We start from the raw sequence: 24,432 nt of genomic DNA, 5'->3' as shown, positions 1-24,432 counted from the left end.
TTTATCTCATGACCCTCCTGCATCACTCTCATTTCTCTTTCCAATTTTCCCTCTACCTCTCTTACTTTATCTTCAAAGTCCTTTTTTAGTGCCTCCATGGCCTGAGACCAATTCATATTTTTCTTGGAAGCTTTGGATGTAGGAGCCCTGATGTTGCTATCCTCTTCTGAGGTTGCACCTCAATCTTCTTTGTCACTAAGGTAATTTTCTACAGTCCTCATCTTTCTCTGTATGCTCATCTTGCCTGTCTTTTACTTGACTGTTAACTCCTTCTCAAAGTGGATCACTGGCTTGTAGATTCCTCACCACCCTGGTCTTACTCCCTGTGCTGTGATCGCTTGACCGAGTCACAGATGTCCTGTGGATGGTTCTCTAGCTGGAAGTTTGGCCTTTCAGCTGGGACTGGTGAGTTTAACAACTGTCCTGCTCTGCCACCAGCTTTCTGTGCTGGGACCAAAGGGTCTCATCTACTGATCTGTGCTGTGGCCAGGAGCCTCCTGCTGACTTGTCCAGACCCTCTCCATGCTGTGTTGAGCTGCACTGTGCTCCACTTTCTCCCAAGTGAGACAGACCTTTCCAGAAGTCTTCTAAATTATCTCAAGTTGGAATATTGTGTCTCTGTCTTTTTGTAGCTTCTGTATTTCCAGAATTCATTTAGAGGTTTGATTTTATGTTGTTTGAGGAAAACTTTGGAGAGCTCAGGCAACTTGCTGGCTTTTTTCCACCATCTTCAATAAGTTCTTGAAATATGATTTCTATTCTGTTTCTTTGATCATGACTGTCAGGTATTCTATTAATTCTTAAATTATCTCTCCTTGATCTATTTTCCAAGTAATTTTTTTCTCATAGAATATTTCAAGTTTTCTTCTGCTTTTCATTATTTTGACTTCATTTTATTGTTTCTTCATGGAGTCTCATAGAATCATTCACTTCCTCTTGCTCTATTCCGGGTCTTATTTTTGGGGGGGGGGAATTTTTTTTCAGTGAGCTTTTGTACCTTTGATTTGATTTGTCCAATTTTATTTTTTAAGGTTTCATTTTCTTCAATATTTTTGTGCTTTTTAAATCAGATTTTCATTGTATCCTCATAATTTTCTTTCTTTCTTTCTTTCTTTTTTTACTTATATGTTCTGTCACTTTTTGGTTTTTAAAATCATTTTTTATTTATTAAAGCAATGTTTGTGTGTAGTTTACATTTTTCTTTAAGGCTTTGTCTGTGGCTGCTTTGAGTTCATTTCCTTCTTCTAAAATTGCATTTTAATCTTCCCCATTCCCATAATAACTTTTCATGGCAGTTTTTTTTATATTTGCTCATTTTTTCTACCCCATTTCCTGCTTTTGAAGTTAAAGTTGTGCTCTGTTTCTGGCATAATAAGGTGGGAGGTGGGGTGGGTGCAGAAGAGGAGTGTCTGAAGCTTCAGACTTTTTTCATTCTGCTATTTTCATTCAGACCACTTGCCTGGTTTCCTTACAAAGCTGTTTCTGCTTCTGTCACCACCACCACCTGGTCCTACCACTGGTGTTTCAGAGCTCTCTTTCTAACACCAGTTGTCTTGGAATGGAAGAATGTTTGACTCTTACCTTTTGTTAGCTCTGCCACTCCACAATTAAATGTGAGACTTTATTTTAAAGTTGTTTAGAGGGGAATGTTGAGAAAACTCAGCTCAGAGCTTCTGTGCCATCTTGGCTCCATGCCCAGAAATCCACCAAATTTTTAGAAGGATAATTAAAGTAGGAAGTAAATTGAACACCTGGATAGAGTTGCATTTCAAACAGTTAACAGCCCATATTGTCCCTTGAAAATAGATTTCACATCTAACTATGATGATATCCATTATTGTATTCTCAAACTCATGTATTAATGTATGTGTTGAAGGTTAAATGCACCATCCTGAAATTCTCTATTTTGAATTACCTTCAACTTTAATTCTTCAGGAAATGTTGTATTCCAGAATTTACAGCTAGTCAACACCAGTAGATATTGTCATTAAAATTACTGAGCTTTGTTTTACATCAAGAAATATTCTCTAATAACATTTATTGACCATATCCTTTGAAATAATTTCCATTCTTTTAGAATGTTCCCATCTTCATATATTTTGAAAAATTATTCTGAAATGCCTTTAAATTTATGCCCAGGTTATACTTCTTCTCTCAAAATTTGGTCAAGCTGAGCCACTACCTTCACCTCATCTCTTTAAATGCAATTTCAACTTTGTTATAGAGCACATGGTATACTGAAGTGTTGACTTCAAAACATATTTCCTTGAACATAAATATGGCTATATTGTGAGAGAAAGCTTAATTTAAAAGAATTTTAAGGACAGAATGGACCTCAATGGTCATTTATTCCTATTCAAGCCTGAAAAAAATGCTCTCAAAACAAACCTAACAAGTAGTTAACCAGCCTTTTCTGAAGGACGTCCAATGAAAGAGAACTCACTAACAAGGGCAGTCTAGTCCAATATTTAATAGATCTCGTTTTTGCAAAGTTTTTCCTTAATTAAACCAAAATTTATCTCTGCAATTTTTACCTATTTCCCCTAATTTTGCATTCTATAAACCAGTAAAAACAATCAATCAACAGTTATCAAACAAATGCAATACAAAAGCTACTTTTCCTTGGGGGAGATGTCCTTATATATATATATGTAAATGGAAAACACATAAAAAAATTATGTAGGAGGCAATAACAACTTCTGGGGAATTATGATGGACTTTTTATAGAAAGTGGTACTTGACCTATGCTTTGAAAGAAAATATACTGATTATTTGATGTTAACTTTTTTTTGGGGGGGGGGGGCAGGGCAATGAGGGTTAAGTGACTTGCCCAGGGTCACATAGCTAGTAAATGTCAAATGTCTGATTCTGGATTTGAACTCAGGTCCTCCTGAATCCAAGGCTGGTACTTTATCCATTGGACCACCTAGCTGCCCCCTTCATGTTAACTTCTAATACAAGTATGCTGCTTTTCCATGGGATAATAAGACATTGGCTTATTATAGGGCAGGGGAAGTTAGTACTGCTGCATTACTGAAGGAGCATGAATATTTCACTGTCATACTGTTGTTGAATATCATCCAAAGTCTTCTCCTTTCTTCCTTTCCCTTCACTCTCCTGTCTCAGCAGCCCTGACTAGTTCCACAATATTTGTTTCTTACCTGCTTACAAGGGATTAACAAATTTACTTAAATGGGGTTAAAAAGGAATATCATTTATGAAAATGTCCTTAAAGAAGATAGAAATACAAAATAGGACAAACTGCCTACTTTATCTTAAATTTATGAATTGAATTTATAATAATTTAGTATTTTGCATATTTTCAAATATTTTTCTTATGCCACCTTCACACATGAAAATCAATATGAAAACTGTTGTCTTAGATCAATACTCTGGGGAAAATTTATGTATGGCCAGTAAGTTATAAGAAAGATAAAGTTGAATTAATGTAGCTCTACATTTATTTAGATTTAAAAGTATTGGATAGCTTCAGATAATTTGTAAAATGTTATGAAGTAGAATTTCTTCAAACCAAGAAATACTAAGGATTATTATTATCTTCAACATGTATAGATACATCTAAAAACAAGTTCTCAACATAGCTTTTTTTTGTTACTAATAAATAGTACTAATAACATTAGCTGACATATTGTTTTAAGATTAGCTAGTAAGTGTCAAGTGTCTGAGGCTGGATTTGAACTCAGGTTCTCCTGAATCCAGGGCCACTGCTTCATCCACTGTGCCACCTAGGTGGAAATACAATAGACAAATGTAAAACAATCCATGCTATCAAGATTACTTTTCTTCTAGGTGATAAATTAACACATAAATATATTAAAGTATATATACAATTATTAAAAAATAATTTAAAGATGGAAGGAGCAGAATATAAACTCACAGAAACTTGAAGGAGTGAGTCATACCTTTTTTGAGCTCTTCCCTCTGCTGAAAACTTTAATAAACTTCCTAAAAGCTCTTTTTCCATGTTTGGGCTTATTCTTGATTAACAGTGCCATCTTGAAAAGGCATAAAAGAAGAAAAAAATTGTCAGGTATCAATAAGGAGGGAGCAGTGTAGAGATTGAAAGCATGAGTACAGAAAAGAGGAGATGCACAAGATAGCAGAAAGAAGCCAGGAAGTTGCCTGAGCTCTCCTGAGTTTCCATTAGAAACAAAAGTGAATACAGCCTCCAAATGGATTCCAGAAATACAGAACCTCCAGCAAGACAGAGAGAGAGAATTTTTGAACTTAAGATAATTTAGAAGATTTCAGGAAAGGTCAGTCTCACCTGGATGAAAGGGGAGCACAGTGCAGCTCAGCAAAACACAGAGGGTGTCTGAGCAAGTCAGCAGGAGGCTCTTGGCCACAGCACAGATCAGCATCTGAGATCCATTAATCCTGAATCAGCAGGCTGGTTGCACATCAGGACAGTTGTGAGACCCACCAGCCATGACAGAGAGGGCAAACTGTCAAGCATGAATGGCCCAACTCATCCCAACTCAGGGAGCAATTCTAGGGTGGTAAGGAATCCACCTCAGAGCAGAAAGCCAGTGAACAGGCCCTTATCGACCAGCACAAAAAGCTTTCAACAGTGGTCGCTGTGACCACAGAGCACAACTTAACTTTATAAGCTTAAAAATATGCTACAATATGAGTAAGAAACAGAAAAGGACCCTTAACATTGAGAGGTTCTATGGCAACAGAGAAGACCAAACTACAAACTTAGATGAGGGCAATATGATCAAAATGCCTACATTTTGATCTCAAGACCAAAAAACCTTCTTGGAAGAGCTCAAAATGTATTTTGAAAATCAAATGAGAGAGGTAGAAAAAATGGGAAAAGAAATGAAAGAAAAAAGAGTCAAGAGTGTGGAAAAGGAAGCACAAAAATTGACTGAAGAAAACAATTCCTTAAAAAATACAATTGGCCAAAGGGGGAAAATATGCACTGAAGAAAGAAACTCCTTCAAAAGTAAAATTGACCATATGTAAAAGGAGGTACCAAAGTTTACTGAAGAAAATAATTCCTTAAAAATTAGAATTCAGGAGATGAAAGCTAATGACTCCATGAGACACTAAGAATCAGTCAAACAGAATGAAAAGTATGAAAAAATAAAACATAAAATACCTCATTGTAAAAACAATTGATCTAGAAAATAGATCCAGGAGAGATAATTTAAGAATTATTGCAGGGCAGCTAGGAGGTGCAGTGGATAAAGCAGCAGCCCTGGATTCAGGAGGACTTGAGTTCAAATCTGAATTAGACACTAGACACTTACCAGCTATGTGACCCTGGGCAAGTCACTTAACCCTCATTGAACTACTATATATACACACACACACACACACACACACACATACATATATCAGACTACCTGAAAGCCATAATGAAAAAAAGAAACAAACAAACAAAAAAAAACAACTGTCTGGACACCATATTCCAGGAAATTATCAAGGAGAACTGCCCTGATATTATAGAATCAGAGTATAAAATAGTCATTGACAGTACCCACTGATCACCTCCTGAAAGAAACCCCCAAAGGAAAATTCCAAGGATATTGTAGCCAAATTCATGAATTATAAGATGAAGGAGAAAGTACTGCAAGCAGCTAAAAAGAAACAGTTTAAATATCATGGAGCCAGAGTCAGGATTACACGGGAATTAGAAGCTTCAACATTAAATGATAAGGAAGCTTGGGATATGATATTCTGGAAGGCAAAGGAGCTTGGATTGCAACCAAGAATCTACTACCCAGCAAAACTAAGCACTATCATTCAAGGGAAAAGGTGGACATTCATTGAACTAGGGAGCATTCAAGGTTTCCTGATGAAAAGACCAGAACTAAATGGAAATTTTAATTTTCAAATATGAGACTCATAAGAAGTTATAAAAAGAGAAAAATGGGGAAAAGTTATTAAAAATGCTAAACTGTTTATATTCCTACATGGGAAGATCATACTTATGAATCTTGAGATCTGTATCTCTTTCTGGGCAGATAGAAGTATAAATAGAGGTATAGGTATAAATTGACTTTGATGTGATGATATAAAGAAAATTAAGGAGTGAAAAAGGAGTACATGGGGAGAAGAGAAAAGATGAGTTGGAATAGGGTTAATTACATCATTTGAAGAAACACAGAATAACCTATTACAATAAAGGGAAAGAACATAGGGGTGAACATTGTTTCGACCTTACCCCCATTAGATTTAGTTCACAGAGGGAATAACATACACTCATTTGGATAAAGAAGCTTATCTTAACCTTTAGGGAAGTAAAAGGATAAGGAGAAACTAGGGGATAGTGATAAAAGTGAGGTCAGAAACAGGGGAAGAATGGGAAAAGAAAAGGGAGGGGAGTTGATAAAAGGGAGGGAAGATTTAGGGAGGCAGTGGTAAGAAGCAAAACACTGGTGAGGAGGAATAGGATTAAAGAAGAAATAAAAGTACAAATAGTAGGGAAAATAGGATGAAGGGAAGAACAACTGGTCATAATAACTGTGTATGTGAATGGGATGAATTCTCCCATAAAAAGGAAACAAATAGCAGAGTGGATTAAAGACCAGAATCCTACAATATGTTTACAAAAACACACTTGAAGGAAAGAGATACAAACAGAGTAAAGGTAAATGGTTGGAGGAGAATATATCATGCTTCAGCTGAAATAAAAGAAGCAAGGGTGTCAATCCTTATTTCAGACAAAGGAAAAGACAAAATAGATCTAATTTAAAGGAGACAAGTTGGGAAACTACATATTGCTAAAAGGTACCATAGATAATGAATTAATAACAATATTAAATATATATGCACCAAGTGGTATAGCATCCAGATTCTTAGAGGAGAAGTTAAATGAGTTGCAAGAGGAACTAGAGAGTAAAACTACTAGTGGGGCATCTTAACCTTCCCCTCTCAGAACTAGAAAAATCTACCCACAAAATAAATAAGAAAGACATTAAAGATGTGAATAAAATTTTAGAAAAGTTAGATATGATAGACCTCCAGAGAAAATTGAATGAGGATAGAAAGGAATAAACCTATTTCTCAGCAGTACATGTTACATACACAAAAATTGACCATGTATTAGGACACAGAAACATCACAGTCAAAAGTAGAAGGGCAGAAGTAGTAAATTCATCGTTTTCAGATCCTGACGCAATAAAAATTACATGTAATAAAGAGCTATGGAAAGAGAGACTGAAAATTAATTGGAAACCAAATAATCTCATCTTAAAGAATGAGGGGGTCCAATAGCAAATCTTAGAAACAATGAATTACTTCATTCAATAAAATGACAACAATGAGACAACATACCAAAACCTATGGGATGAAGCACAAGCCAAAGCTCTTAGGGGAAATTTTATCTCTAAATACTTGCAAGAATAAAATAGAGAAAGAGAAGATCAATGAATTAGGCATGTAAATAACAAAATGTAGGACAAGAACAAATTTAAAATCCCCAAATAAACACTAAATTAGTCTTTGCAGGTAATATAATGGTAAACTTAGAGAATCCTACAGAATCAACTAAAAAACTACATGAAACAATTATCAACATTAGCAAAGTTGCAGGATATAAAATAAATACACATAAATCATCAACATTTCTATACATAACCAATAAAGATGAGCAGCAAGAGATAGAAAGAGAAATTCCATTTAAAGTAACTATAGACAATATAAAATACTTGGAAGTCTACCTACCAATACAAACCCAAGAACTTTATGAAGATAAGTACAATACACATTTCGCACAAATAAAATCAGATCTAAATAATGAGGAAAATGTTAATTTTCCATAGATAGGCTGAGCTAATATAATAAAAATGACAATTCTACCTAAATTAATTAATTTATTTAGTGCCATACCAATTAGACTGCCTAAAAATTATTTTAAAGAGCTAGTAAAAATAATAACAAAATTCATCTGGGAGAAGAAAAAGTCAAGAATATCCAGGGGACTAATGGAAAAAATTCACAAGAATATGGGCTAGCTGTCCCAAATCTGAAGCTTTACTATAAAGCAGCATTCATCAAAACTATTTGGTACTGGCTAAGAAATAGAGTGGTGGATCAATGGAGTAGGTTAGGCATAGGAAAGACAGTAGTAAATGGCTATAGTAATCTGCTGTTTTATAAATCCCCAAACTCCAGCTTCTGGGATAAGAACTTAGTATTGACAAAAACTGCCGGGAAACCTGGAAGATTATATGGCAGAAACTAGGCATAGTTCAACACCTTACACCACATAACAAAATTAGGTGAAAATGAGTACATGACTTAGACACAAAGGGTGATACTTCTGGTAAATTAGGAGAGGAAGGAATATTTTACTTGTCAGATCCATGGAGATGGAGAATATTATGAAATGCAAAATGGAAAATTTTGATTATATTACATTAAAAAGTTTTTGAATGCAGCCTAAATTAGTAGGGAAGCAGAAAATTGGGAAACAATTTTTATAACCAGTGTTACTGATATTGGCCTCATTTGTAAAATGTATAAGAAACTAAATCAAATTTATAAGAATGGAAATCATTCCCTAATTGAGAAATGGTCAAAGGATATGAACAGGCCATTTTCAGATAAAGAACCAAAGCTATCTATTGCCATATGTAAAAATGCCCCAAATCACTTTTGATTACAAAAACACAAATCAAAAACCTCTGAGGTACCACTTCTCAAATCAGATTAGCTAATATGACGAAAAGGGAAAATAATAAATTTTGGTGAAGCTGTGGAAAAATTGGAACACTAATGCATTGTTAGTGGAGTTGTCAACTGATCAAACCTTTCTGGAGAGCAATTTATAACTATGGCCAATGGGCTATGGTGCTGTGCATACACTTTGACCCAGTAATAACACTACTAGGTTTATATCCCAAGGATATCATAGAAAAGGGAAAAAGGATCCATATGTAGAGAAATATTTATAGCACCTCTCTTTCTGCTGTCCTGGAAATCAAGGAAATGTCAATCAAATGGGGAATGGCTGAACAAGTTGCGGAATGTAATGGGATACTATTGTACTATGAAAAATGTCGAGCAGGCAGATTTCAGAAAAACCTAGAAAGACTTAAGTGGACTGATAAGTGAAGTGAGCAGAACCAGGAGAACATTGTAAGTGGCAATAGCAACATTTTGCAATGATCAATGGTTATAGACTTAGCTCCTTTCAGCAATACAATGATCCAAGACAATTCCAAAGGACTCATGATGAACAATGCTCTCCATATGCAGAAAAAAAGAACTGAGGAATCTGGATGCATATCAAACCATATAGTTTCTTCTTCATCTTTTTGTTTTTTGTTTATTGTTTCCTTTTTGAGGTTTTTCCCTTTGTTTTCATTCTTCTTTCACAACATGCCTTATGTAGATATGTGTTTAATGTGATTGTGTGTGTATATATATATATATGTAAAACACCTATATCTAATTGCTTTCTTTCTTGGGGAAGGTTGAGGGAATGAATGGAGTGAGAAAAAATTTGGAACTCAAAATCTTTTAAAAACAAGTTTTAAAAACTATTTTTACATGTAACTGGAAAATAATAAAATAACTTTGTGATTTAAAAAAGAATGAATACATGAAAAAAGGAGTATTAAATAAGTCTGAAAAAGTAAGAGGGAGTCTAACTTGTTGCTATTGCAATGAATGTTTTGTTATTAAAAACTTAGGAAGTATTTATTGAGCCTTTAATATATACTATTTATGTGAAATAGCTAAATGCTATAGCTATTTTCTAATCTATAAGTTAAAAAACATTGTTCTCATGGAATTCATATTCTACTAGGGGGTACATGATATACATACAGGTGATTAAAGAACATGTGATTTAAAGAGGGAAAGGATATTAACAATTGTGAGCATCTAGAAATCTTTTTCATAGAAGATGCCACATAATTTTACACTTGAATGAAGCCAAAGATTTAAAGAGGCAGAGTTCAGGAAGTAGCATATTCCATGCAGGATAATTGTAAGGGTGAAAAGACAAAGATATTGAAATATGAAGAAGTCCTTTCAGATGTAAAGTAAGAATTGTATACCTTGAAGTCTGAATATCTCAGCTGCATGTGAAAAAGGCAAACAAGACAATGATTATTACCTTAGATCACAGACTACCTCCATAACTTTTTCCTGGTCATTCATCTGCATAAGATGTAACAGGAATCATTGAACTCATCATTTCTTATAGCACAGTAATATTCCATCACAATTATATACCATAACTTGTTCAGCTATTTCCCAATTGATGGGCATCTCTGCAATTTCCACCACAGAAATAGCTCCTTTAAACATTTTAGAACATATAGGTTCTTTTCCTTTTTATCTTATTATCTTTGGGGAAAGGACCAAGTAATGGTATTGCTGTATCAAAAGGTATAGGTAGTTTAATAACCCTGTGAGCATAATTCCATATTGCTCTCCAAAATTGTTGAACATTTTACTATTTCACACAAAATGAATTAATGTCTCAATTTTTCTATATGCTTTCCAACATTTGTCACTTTTCCCTCCCCCATCATTTAAGCCAACGTGATAGGTGCAAAATGATATCACAAGGTTGTTTTAGTCTGCATTTCTCTACTCATTAATAATTTAGAGCACTTTTATGAATATAAATTGTTTTGATTTCTTCAGTGGAAAATTTCCTGCTCATATCTTTGACCTTTTATCAATTGGGGGTGTGTTTGGGTTTTTTTGAGCTAAAATAGTGTTTTGTAAATTTATTACTATTGCATCTGTTTTGGCAGTATAAGCATATTATTATTTTATTAATATATTATATCAGTAAAGGATTGACCTCATGGCTCCCTAAGTTCTCATTATCTCAGGACTTCAGACCTATATTGTCCTAAGAGAGACCCAAATGCCAGCCAAGAGAAAGCCAAGAGCCGAGAGAGAGAGAGAGAGAGAGAGAGAGAGAGAGAGAGAGAGAGAGAGAGAGAGAGAGAGTCTGGCATGGCCAAGGGTTTTATCCTTTTGATAGAGTCAGGTCATTATACATTAATCAAAGCTAATTGGTTAGCACCATTCAATCCAATTGCTTTACATAACTTGAGGGTGGTCTAAATTAAAATGACCTCTACAGATGAATTAATGGAGAAAGAAGACCCTCATTCAAGTTGCCTTAAGACAATGTTCATTATCTAGGTGTAGTCCTTCACTTAGTTAGGCAAAAAGAGTCTATTTTGATTTATTTTGTTCCCTTGGCTTTGTTCCAGGTCAAGGAAAACAGGACACAGGGGAGAGAGAAGGAATTGATCTCTGGGTCTCCCTAGAAATCTATTATTAATAATTATTTTCTCACATGGGGAATGATTCATTCCTGTAGATTTGACAAAGTTGTAATTACTATTTGTGAATTTCCCTCCAGTTTATTTTTACTCACTATCTTCCTTCTCAGCCTCTTTTTTATGTCCCTATTAACTTATTTTCCCCTTACCCTCATTCCTTATTATACTCACCCCTCTAAAATTCCTTCCCTTATCTTCTCCCCCCCTCCTATTCTTATTCTATGCACCATTTTAAAAGTTCCATCCCCACCATATCCCCTATTTTTTTCACTTCTCTAGAAATGAGAGACACCTCTTTGGATGTTTCAATTTTTGTTTTTCTACCTATCTCTTACAGGAAAAAAAAAAACAACTGATCTGAGAAATTATTTTCATAATGTCTCCTACAGGAAAAAACAGATCAGAGATTGGAGAAACATAGTACCATTTTATTTGTCCCAATAACAAGCAAGCATGAATCATGTGGATACTGCTTTCAAAGAAGGAGCTCAAAGACTTCCTCTTTGTAAAGGTATATACAGTTTCTTTGCTCACTGGTTCCAGGGTGTTCTCAGTTTCATCAGCATGATAAAAATCAACCTAAAATCAAATACCATAATAAGAATGAATGTAATGCAAATCAGTTTAACAAAGAAATTTGAGAGTTGGAGTTAATAGAAACACTAGGTTAAGATTATGATTCCAGAAAATGGGGTTTGGCAAGGACAAGGATGCCCAGATGTTTTTACAAAATCTGGACTTAGTATCCTGGGGAAAGAAGTCAGCAGTTAGGGACTTATCTGTTAGCTATCTGGGTTCAGTTTGGAGTTCAGTCAATGGGCATTTAGCTCCTATTAATCTAGAGTTTCATAAAATCCTTCTGGATAATAAGGCAGCTCTATCATAACAGATGTATACTGCAAATATATATGTATTATGTATGTATGTATGCATGCATGTGTGTATATCTCTATGTAGGTATTTGTATATATGAATGTGCATACAAACATGCATACATATATGTTCAAATTGATGTAAGAAGCAAAAAAGGGGTTAACAGAAAAATGTAAGACCCATGCTCTAATTTAGATTTGAGCTCTAAGAGGAATTCAGACCCCAGTTAATGGATAACTTAAGACATGAGTCTTCATTAATACAAATCAAGGCCTAGGTTCTTGTTACACACATTAATCAGCACTCATAACAAGAACATAAAGAGGCAGGTCATAGAAACCTTAACTATAACAATGATACACAGATAGGGTATAGAAATTTTAATCGATAAATGAAAATATTTTGAAACTAGGCATGGGAATGAAAAGGTGACATGCAGAAAAGGCCAAATTTGTCTCCAGATTCGCCTTATGACATGTAAACCCCCAAAACGTACTTCTATGGAAAAAGGTACCCACATTGGGAGTTGGCTTAAGCCCCCAGGAACTCCAAATTAAGATAAGCCCTTCCTTGTGCCTCCATAAGGTGGAGATTATTATAATGAGACTGATAATCAATTTATCCATACCATAAATTTAACTGTCTTTTCTTTCCCTATTTGAGAGATACCTTTCCACTTTTCTGGTTCTTTCCCTGTGTTCACTCACAATATTGCAATACAACTTGGGAAACTGAGTCACTGAGTCTTGTCATTCTTTTGGGAGGACTCACCATCAATTTGACCCTTAATCCATCCCACATCAAGATGAGAGAAAAGTTCCAATATGACTAGGCCCTCCACCCCTACATATTTCCTCTGTATTAGTTTTTCCTTTTGCAATATCTATTATGTCTGTGTGTGTGAGTGTGTGTGTGTGTGTGTGTGTGTGTGTGTGTGTGTGTGTGTGTAATCAGATACTGATTAGCTTTTCAAAGCCAGCTCCATGAGGTGGTTTAGTTAACTGGCAACCCACATGATGTCTTAACCTTCTGACTATCTGTGGTACCTGGCATCTCTTTTGACAATAATTAAATAGGGGCAGAACCAAGGTGGCAGTGGAAAGGCAATGACTTGCCTGACCTATCCTCAAGACTGTTCTAAATACCTTCAAATAATGGTATAAGATAATTCCTAGAGCAGCAGAATTCACAAAAAGACAGGGTGAAATATTTTTCCAGGGAAAGACAATATAATTAAATAAATTTCTTCAATATACTCTAAGAAAGAACAAAGGACTGGCAGTCAGAAAACTGAAATTCTAATTGAGGCTATATCCCTAACTACCAATTGGTAGGTCATAGCCCACACTAGACCTAATTTGACTTATTTGTAAAATGAAGAAATTCAACTTAAGATATAGAGTTCCTAAATACTATTATTCTATGGAAATATTTTCATTTAAAGGAACATGTTCAATAGCTGATGCTGATTGCTTTCTCATGTTCACAGTAGTGAAGCTCACATAGAGGTGAAAATAACTGCAGAAAGGTAGAAAGCTACATGGATAGAATATAGCATGCATTGTCAAATATAGTCTCTATAGGATATTTTTACTTATTTGTTTTCCTTTGGCACATGGGAAGGAGTTCAAAATGAACAGAAATGGGAAACCATGGTGAAGTATATATTTAAAAAAATAATAGCTAACATTTATATTGCACTTATTATATGCCAGACACTGTACTAAGTACTTTACAAAAAAGTGTTAATATATATTTTTCAAATACAGAGCTTTTCTCACAATAAAATTTTAGGGAAATATATGAATTTTTTTTTTTTTGGTGAGGCAATTGGGGTTAAGTTAAGCCCAGGGTCACACACCTAGTAAGTGTTAAGTGTCTGAGGCCAGATTTGAACTCAGGTCCTCCTGACTCCAGGGCTGGTGCTCTATCCACTGTGCCACCTAGCTGCCCCAATATGTAAAATTCTAATAAGATTATTTCAGCTTCTCATGCAGTTTTGAGGAATATATATATATATATACACACACACACACATATGCTTAGGGGTTTATACATTTCTTACTACAAACTTTTGATAAATGACATTCTTTCTTTGTTTACCAGATAATCAGCCCATTTCCATCTCTCTGACCAATATCTTACTATATGACAGAACCATTTACTGGTTAATGACATGTGGACTTATGTGTCTACTTAATTAGTACTTGGCACTCAGCACTAGCAATCACTTCTATCTTTTGAAAGTGTTGAATTTCATTGAACCTTAATCATGTGACCTTGGCATATTGAGTTTGATGCTCAGTGGAAGCAGTCACAAATGCTGGAATGCTACATACCACATCTTTACTTTTGCATAGCATCAGTTAATACACCTTATTTAATAACATACAGTACATAAAAACCATAACATCTACCAACTGAGTACTTTTACTTTCCTAGACTCTGAAATTCCCCTGAGACATAGCATTGATTTGGACCTAGGGATTCTAAGAAATTGATATCTATATATAGATATGTATTAAGTTCCCCTTTGGGAAGGTAAAGGAATATAAGTACAGTTTTCCTAAAATGTCAGAGCCTAGGATGTCAAATTCATACTTACCATGGTAATTAGGTGCTGAAGTAGACACTGGAGTCAGAGGCCTTGACATATAGCAGAGAAGAATGGAATGATGTGAAATTGAAAACAAAAGTGTTGGTGCTTCTGCCCTCTCAAATATGGTCTTCAGAGAAAAACTTTAACTTCATTTGGCAACAGCCAATCTATCACATAGCAAGATGAGTTGCATAGGCAGCAAGTCCCAGTAAGTAGTGCTATAAAAATGTTACTATGTTCCCTTTCTCTAATCATAAACATCATTCTTTAGTGCTGTGACATCAGGTCATTTCTTTTATTCTCATAATAATCTCCCCTTTGATTTTCAGATCAGAGGAGGGGAGTAGCTGCCAAGTGATGGGCATTGCACATTAATATAAATCTCATTGTTACAATAAAATTGTAGCTAAAATGATACACGAACAACTAGCAAGACCCTGAGCAAATGACATATAGGCACATGAGTTAGGGCTCTTTGCATGTTACTGCAGAAAATATGAATGAGATTATAACAGGTATGGAAGGGATAGAGATTTAGCAAGGGCTAATTTTGCCTTATAATCCTAGTAACAATATTATTATTGTAACGATTGGAATGACGCCACCTGCTGGAGACTTACTGTAGAAGAGTTCCACCCATGAAACGAAGGTCTTTGAGGGCAAGACCAGGAGTCTTTTCTTTGGCGTCAGGAAGTGACGCGGACTAGTGGGAGGAGGAAGGAAGAGACTGGCGCTCAGTCTCGCCCTCTTTCCTTTGGACTCTGGTGGAGAGTGGAGCTAGAAATGTGCTCTCCCTTTAATAGATAGGAATCTAGGCCTTTCTCTCTCTTTACCAAAATTCTTATTCTCCTTAATAAATGCTTAAAAGTCTAACTCTTGCTAAAGCTTATAATTTATTGGCGACCACTCATTGGATATTTTAGACAGACTAGCTAGAATTTTAGCCTTTAACAGATGGCTGACCATGAAGAGGAAAGCTAAACCTCAGTCTTCTGATCTTCTGGTTGGATAAGAAATTTCCCCTACCCTCTCCCTTTAACTAAGTACTGGCGTACTGGCTGTATTTTCCCTTTCAGTTTTTTCAAATGGACCTTTTAAACACCCATCCACATGACAGAAAGAAATCTGATATAGGTTATATATGTACAATCACATTAAACATTTCTGCACTCGTCATATTGTGAAAGAAGAATTAGAACATAATGGAAAAACCTCAAAAAAGAAAAAAAATCAATAAAAGTAGAAACAGTATGGTTCAGTCTTCATTTAGAATACACAGTTCTTTTTTCTGAATGTCGAGAACATTTTCCATCATGAGTTCTTTGGATTTGTCTTGGATCATTGCACTGCTGAGAAGAGCCAACTCTATCACAGTTGATTGTCACAAAATGTTGCTGGTATGTGCACAATGTTCACCTGGTTCGGCTCTATTTACTGAGTATCAGTCCACTTAAGGCTTTCCAGGTTTTTCTGAAATCTGCTGGCTCATCATTTCTTAGAACAAAATAGCATTCCATTACATTCATATACCACAACTTGTCCAGCCATTCCCCAATTGACAGGCACTCCCTCAATTTCCAATTCTAAGCCACTACAAAAAGAGCTGCTATAAATATTTTTGTACATGTAGGTCCTTTTCCCTTTTCTTTGATCTCTTTGGGATAGAGACCTAATAGTGGTATTACTGTGTCAAAGGTTATGCACAATCCCATAGACTTTGGGCATACTTCCAAATTGCTGTCCAGGATGTTTGGATCAGTTCACAACTCCACCAATAATGCATTAGTGTTACAATTTTTTCACAGCTTCTCCAACACTTATTATTTTCCTTTTTTGTAGTATTAGCCAATCTGATAGGTGTGAGGAGGTTTATCAGAGATGTTTTAATTTAGATTTGTCTAATCGATAGTGATTTAGAGTATTTTTTTTATATGGTAATAGATAGGTTTTATTTCTTCATCTGTCAATGGCCTGTTCATATCCTTTGACCATTTCTTAACTGGGGAATGACTTTCATTCTTTTTTTTCAGGGAAATTAGGGTTAAATTACTTGCCCAAGGTCACACAACTAGTAAATGTCAAGTGTCTGAGGACATATGCAAACTCAGGTCCTCCTGAATCCAGGGCTGGTGCTTTGTCCACTGTACCACCAGCAGCCCCTGAATGACGTTCATTCTTAAAAATGTGATTTAGTCACCTATATCTTTTAGAAATGAGGCCTTTATCAGAAACACTGGCTATAAATATTGTTTTCCAGCTTTCTGCTTCCCCTCTAATTTTGACTGCATTGTTTCTATTTGTATAAAAACTTTTTAATTCAATGTAATCAAACTCACCCATTTTGCATTTCATAATATTCTCTATCTCTTGTTTGGTCATAAATTCATCTTCTCTCCATAGATCTGAGAGGTAAACTATTCCTTCCTCTCCTAATTTACCTATTATATTTAAATATACCCTTTATTTCTAAATCATGTGCCCATTTTGACCATATTTTAGTACATGGTATAAGATGTTGGTCTGTGCTTAGATTCTGCCATACTATCTTCTAGTTTTCTCAGCAGTTTTTATCAATTATGAGTTCCTATCCCAGAAGCTGGAGTCTTTGGGTTTATCAAACAGTAGATTAAGGGACTTCATGTGCCAGGATAGCTGAGTGAGAAAGCTACCCACTCAAGCTCTCCCAGATTTCCCCTCCAAACCAACATAAAACTGCCTCTGAAGTGTCCCAGGAGCAGGGAAACAGCCTACCAGCCAGGCATGAGATGTCTACCTTACCTGGGTGTTAGGGAAGTGAGGTCTGTGAGCACCAGCTTCCTGGGCTCACAGCAGGGGGGCTGAGCCTGGGACATTCCACCAGTGAGGCTCCACACACCTGCAAATCAGCAGCTCTCTGGGCAGGTAAACTCTCTGGGCAGCATAGCATACCTCATCAGGTAACCCAAAGTTAGCACAGACTACCAGGGAGGCTTTCACCCCACCACTGACCAGTAGTGAAGCCACACCAAGCAGATCAACAGCAAGTTCCCACCTCTGGGACCTCCCAACAGCAAGACTGTTTCCAGAGCAAACCAGCAGCAGGGACTCAGCACATCAAAACAAAGTTAACCCTCCAGGGCCTTCTAGCAGAGTGACTGTTTACCATAGCAAGCCAGTAGCAGGAACTCCCCACCGCCCATACACATACACACACACACACACACACACACACACACACACACACACACACACACACACAAACACACTTGGGCAGTTTGCAAAGAAAATTACTCCTCCAGAGCTTGTCAACAGAGAGGCCTTGTTAGCAGAGTAAACCAGAATCAAAGCATCACCCCTGAGGCAGATGAAGAACAAGATCACTCCCCCAGGGTCAGCCACCAGAAAGACTTTCTTAACTTTAGCAGCCGAGCAAAAGTAAGCAACTAAGCCCTGAAGCCCCATGAAAACCACCAATAAGACCCAGAGTCTTAGGAAAAACTCTGGGACAGTTTAGGGAGAGAACCCAGCTGGAATAAAAATATCAAGGCACAAAAATGAGCAAAAAAACAACAAGAACTAAGGCTTGACTATTGACTGTCCCTGTGGTGATAGGGAAAATCAAAGTACAAACATAGAGGAGGACAATATTAACAAAATGGCTATAGGTGAAGCTTCAAAGAAAAATGCAAATTGGTCTCAGGACTAAAAAGAATTCCTGGAAGAGCTTAAAAAGGACTTTAAAAATCAAACTAGAGAATAAGAAAAATTGAAGAAACCAACAAAAATAATGCAAGAGGGTCAAGAAAAAGGAATACAAAAATTTACTGAGGAAAATAACTCCCTAAAAAACAGATTTAGCCAAATGGATAATTAAGTACAAAGGGTCACTGAAGAAAATAATTATTTAAAAATTAAAAGTGAACAAATAGAAACTAATGTCTCTAAGAGACAATAAGATACAATAAAACAAAATCAAAAAAGTAAAAAAAAAATAGAAGAAAATGTGAAATTTCTCATCAGAAAATCAACTGACCTAGAAAATAGATACAGGAGAAATAATATAAGAATTAATGGGCTACCTGAAGGCCATGAACAACAACAACAACAACAACAACAACAACAAAATAAGCCTGGACAATATCTTTCAAAAAGTTGTCAAAGAAAACTACCTTGAAATATTAAAACCAGAGAGGAAAATAGAATTGAAAGAATTCACTAATCACTGCCTGAAAGAGAAAACTCCTCAGAACATCATAGAAAAATTTCAAAGCTCGCAGATCAAAGGAAAAGGCATTGCAAGTAGCCAAAAAGAAACAATTCAAATACTGTTGAGCTACAGTCAGAATTACACAGGATTTGGCAGCTTCTAAAATAAAGAATCACAGAGTATAGAATATATTATACCAGAAGGCAAAGGAGTTAGGTTTAAACCAAGAATCATCTACCCAGCAAAATTGAATATACTCTTTCTGGGGAAAAAATAGACATTTAATGAAATAGAGGACTTTCAAGCATTTCTGATTAAAAGGCCAGAGTTGAATAAAAAAATTGACCTCCAAATACAAGACTCAAGAGAAACATAAAAAGGTAAAAAAGAAGCAAGAAAAAAATGTAATAAATTTAATAAGGTGAAATTGTTAAGCTATTTCTAGTTCTATATGTTAATATTTCTAATTCTTATTAACTTTATTATAAGAGCAAGTATTGGATCAATTAAGAGTATATGTAAAGACAGTATTGTCTTAAGGTAATATTGAAGAGATGTTAATATTTGTAAGTCTTAAAAACTTTATTATAAAAATAATTAGGAGTATCTATCTTTCTATCTATCTATCTATCTATAGAGAGAGAGACAGAGAGACAGAGAGACAGAGACAGAGGGCGTGGTCATAAGGTGACATTGATAGAATGACATCCAAGAAAATAAAGGGATAAAAAGAAATTTCATGGAAGGAGGGGAGAAAATAAATAGGGTAAATTGTCCCCACATACAAATGCAAAATGATGCATAAAAGAGCTTTCATGCTCAGAGCCACTGTCTTTGCCTTAATCTTGTTTTCTTACTTTGTTTTATTTCACTACAGGCTTGTGTGGGACAAACACTTAGAACTAAGTCTCTACACTCTCCTTGGGTTTAAAATCATTGAACTATGTTTCTAGAACTTGTTCTATGAGTATTTTACAGGTAAGAATAAGGCTCCTGGTACTTCACTATTATGAACACTCTTTTCTGCCCTAGAACTTTGACTCAGAACTAGGTAATAGGCAACTGATCTACTTGATGATATCTGTTTATGCTCCTAGTGCTTTCTGTTCCCATGATATATGCAAACAGGCCATATAATACACAACTTTGGTATAATACTTTTGCCTAATAAGGAAGAGCATGCAATGGTTGTTCTAGAAAATTTTTACATTGAGTTCAGAAGAGACAGATAATGCCACCTCTCGCATAATCCCTTCTGATGCTTTCCCATTCTTTCCAGAGTATATGATGTTTGTAACATATGGAACTGACTAGCTGACAATACCTGAAGTTTAAGAAGTCTAAAAATAAGTTAGTAGACCACACATTTTTCTTGTAAACAATCCAGAAAAAGTAGGGGATATCTAAATAATTTTTCCTACAACTAGGAGTTTGTATTGCCATCTCCAACCCATTTAGATTTTATTTTATCATCTTCTTTAGCCCTTGTTCAATATATTTTATGATGACAGCAGCTATGTACATAGCCAAGCCTCTAAAGGAATTCTTCCTCCCTTATTTTTTTCTGATTATGTTGCATGTCTTGGATGAGCAGACAAATTCCATGAAGGGAAAAAAAATCCATCCTCTTTTCTCTTAAGTAGAGATATAAAATTTGCTGGGTTTGTCTTAGTTTTGCAGCAGTTAGAGAGGTAAGGGAAGTGAGTTCCAGTATGTAAACACCTGAAATAATGAAGTCCAGTTTCCTCTGAATTATGCCCAAGGAAGAAAAATAATTAACTTTGAGTAAACAGATGTACAGAAAGAAATGAGTTCTGCAAAATTGCTACGGCAACAATAATTGTTTTTGACATTACATTGAAAAGATAGAGCAAAAAAAAAACTACATACAAAGAACAGGTAGATAAATTCTATCAATCTTTTTCATGGAACAGTTTGAAAGGAACAACAAAGAAAAATAAACTTAATAAAGTAAGAAAATTCTGACCAAATAAATTTATTAATTGAAACCTGATTCAATCTTTTTTTCCCCTTTTTTTTGGGGGGGGGGGAGGCAGGGCAATGAGGGTTAAGTGCCTTGTCCAGGGTCACACAACTAGTAAGTGACAAGTGTCTGAGGCTAGATTTGAACTCAGGTCCTCCTGAATCCAGGGCTGGTGCTTTACCTACTCTGCCACCTAGCTGGCCCCTGACACAATCTTGAAGATAGTTTCACTGGCCATTCTTACCAAGCAGTGGTTGCACTTTCAGTTAAAGCCTAACTCTCTAGTTGAAGTGGAGCAGTAATCCTTCTTCCCCACTACCTATGTCACCGGTAACATTTCCTCTTTTGAGGTTCTCAATATTTACTACCTAATCAAAATTCTGGTTACTGTTCTTTGCCACCTTTCAGAATATGCTCCTTTGCTCAATGAGTTCATTTTGTGGCTTAGACTTTTTAACTTCAACTATTGCTCTCGTATGGGGGACTTCAGCATTCATATAGATACTCATGGAAATACCCTAATCTACCAGTTTCTCAAAGTACTCATTTTCCTTGACTTGTTTCACCTCACTGTAGTTACACATAGAAATATCACATCCTTAATCTTACCATTACCCCTATGTGATGTACTTCCATGTTCATGAACTCTGAAATTCTTTGATCTGTTCAAAATGCTATCATTTCTCCTCACACTCTGCCTTTCAAAATAAATCCCTGTTTTTCATTCCCACTGTGACCTCAAATCCCTTCACCACTCTTTTTACCATGTAGGTCTTCACCCCTACTCTGCCTACACTCTTTTCTCTTCCTTATTTTGGCCCTGTTAGTGAACCAGTTCACTTAAACATTGTCCTCTTCTCTCAATTCCCTTGTTTCCTTAGTCTATCTAAGATCTTCACCCCTCTCTCCTTTAATGAAGTGGCCTTGCTTCTTACCAAAGCTCACTTCTACAGTTATTCAAGTGATCCTATTACTGCTTCCTCCAAAAGATTGTCTTCTCTGTTGTCCCCACTCTTTTATGTCCAATTTCTTTCTCACTACTAGTTCATTTCCTGTTGCTTACAAACATACCCATGTATCTCCTTCTTGGAAAAATTCCCTCATTTGATCTTTCCATTCGTGCTAACAATTCTCTTCTACCCTTTGTACCTAAAATTCTACTGCAACAGATACCTCCAATTTCTCTTTTCTCTCACTCTTCTTAACTTCTTACAATCTGATTTCTGATTTTATCATTCCACAAAAATTACTCTTGCATAGTTACCAATGTTCTCTTAACTCCCAAATCCAATGTTTGTTTGTTTTCTTAATCCTCATTCCTGTTTACCTCTCTGCAAACTTTGACAATGTTGATCAGTCTCTTCTCCTTGATCTGTTCTTCTCTCTAAGTTTTCAGGACACTACCTGGTTCTTGTCCTGCCTACATGAATACTCTTTATCTGTCTCCTTTGCTAGATCCTTCTCCAGATCATGCCCCCTAATTGTAGGTATGCCCCAGGGTTCTGTCCTGGGCACTTTTTCACTTCATGATCTCATCAGCTCCCATGTATTTAATTACAATTTCTATGATGATGATTCTACCTTTCCTGTATCTAGCTCTGCTAATCTCCAATATCACATCTTCAACTCTCTTTCATATGTCTCAAACTGGATGTCTATTTGGTATCTTCTACTCAATATACTTACAACAGAAATCATTTCACCCATCTTTGCATCATCTCGCTAATATGTCCCTTTCTCTCCTATCATTCTACAACTGCTCTAGTGCAGGTTCTTATCACTTCATGCCTTGATTAATGAATTAGCCTGTTAGTGTATCTGCCTGCCTTGAGTGTCCCCTCAATCCAATTAATTTTCTATTCAGACACTAAAGTTCTTTACCTAAAACTCAGTTTGACTACATCCCCCCTACTCAATAAAGTAGTGACTCCCATTGACTCCAAGAGCAAATACAAAATGATCTGTTTGGCATTGAGAGCCCTTTACATAACTTAGTGCCCCTCCTATATCTCCAGTCTTCATAAACCTTAATCCCTGACTCCTGTTCTTTGGCCTCTTGGTTGCTACACAAACAGAACACTCTGTCAGCTCTGGACATTTTCTCTGGTTGTTCTCTATGCTTAGAATGTTCTAACTCCTCTACTCTGACTACTGAACTCTCTTACTTTCTTTGAGTACAAAACAAAATCCCATCTTTTATAGGGAGGAAACCTTTCCTAAAACCTATAAATTTCAGTGATTTCTCTCTTTTAATTATTTCTTGTACGTAATTTGCTTTTTTTATATCTGTATGCATATTGTGTCCTCTCTTAGAGTGTAAGCTCCTTGAGAGCAAGGACTATATTTTGCCTCTTTTTATGACCCTAGCACTTAGTATAGTGTCTGGCACATAATAGATGTTTAATAAATGTTTATTGAATGGAATGGATTGGCACTGTGGTAAGCATTTACAGTTATTATCCTTTTTACAGATGAGGAAAGAGAAGACAACACAGGATAAGTGCCTTGAGCAGGGCCACACAGCTAATAAATGTCTAAGGCCAGATTTGACTCAGGTCTTACTGACTCTAGGTGGACACTCTATCCATTGCATCACCTAGCTACATGTAACCTTCATCTTCACTGTGTGGCATTAAAGGGCAAATGATTTTCCTACCTTATCAAGGAGATATTACCAATATCAGAACAAAGGACTAGTCCCTGTTAACAAGGTTAAAAATAACTTTAATCTTATAAGGTGTTAGATGTATAAAAACAATTTCAGGGAAGGATATCTACCATTTTGTTAGCCCCACAGGAACTCTGAGATACTGATGGTGCAGGTATTATTTTTTTTTCAGCTAAGCAAACTAAAACCCAGAGTATTAAAGTCACTTTTTCACTGATAAATTGTTAATAATTTGTTGGGGTTGGATTTTGAATTCATATTGGCATTCTAGGTCTAGAACTCTTTCTACTAGGGGAAAAAAAAGATCCTTTCCTATTTCCAACTCATGTTTTAACAATTTAACATTTACGAAGTTGTTTTTGTTTTCTTCCTCATTACAACTCTATTCAGTGATTCTTTCAAATATTATTGTTCCTATTTTAAAAATAGAAAAACAACAACAACAACAAATGAACCTTGGAAAGATGAATGATGTCCTGTGTCTTATGTAGGTAGAAATTATCAGAGCCAGGTGATTTTATCTTAGATCTGTAATGATTGGAATGATGCCACCTGCTGGAGACTTACTGTAGAAAAGCTCCACCATGAAAGGAAGGTCTTTGAGGGCAAGAGCATGACTCTTTTCTTTGACATCAGGAAGTGACGTTTGCTGGTGGGAGGAGGAAGGGGGAGCTTGGCGCTCTGTCTCTCTTTCCTGAGGAGGCTGGTGGAGAAGGGAGTGAGAAATGTGCTCTCCCTTTAATAGATAGATGAATGTAGGCCTTTCACTCTCTCTTTACCAAATTCTTATTCTCCTTAATAAATGCTTAAAAGTCTAACTCTTGCTAAAGC

Source organism: Dromiciops gliroides, chromosome 3 (genome assembly GCF_019393635.1).
Source record: "Dromiciops gliroides isolate mDroGli1 chromosome 3, mDroGli1.pri, whole genome shotgun sequence".
Lineage (NCBI taxonomy): Eukaryota > Metazoa > Chordata > Mammalia > Microbiotheria > Microbiotheriidae > Dromiciops > Dromiciops gliroides.
The sequence above is the reverse complement of the archived record's forward strand: the minus strand, read 5'-3'. Positions refer to the sequence as shown.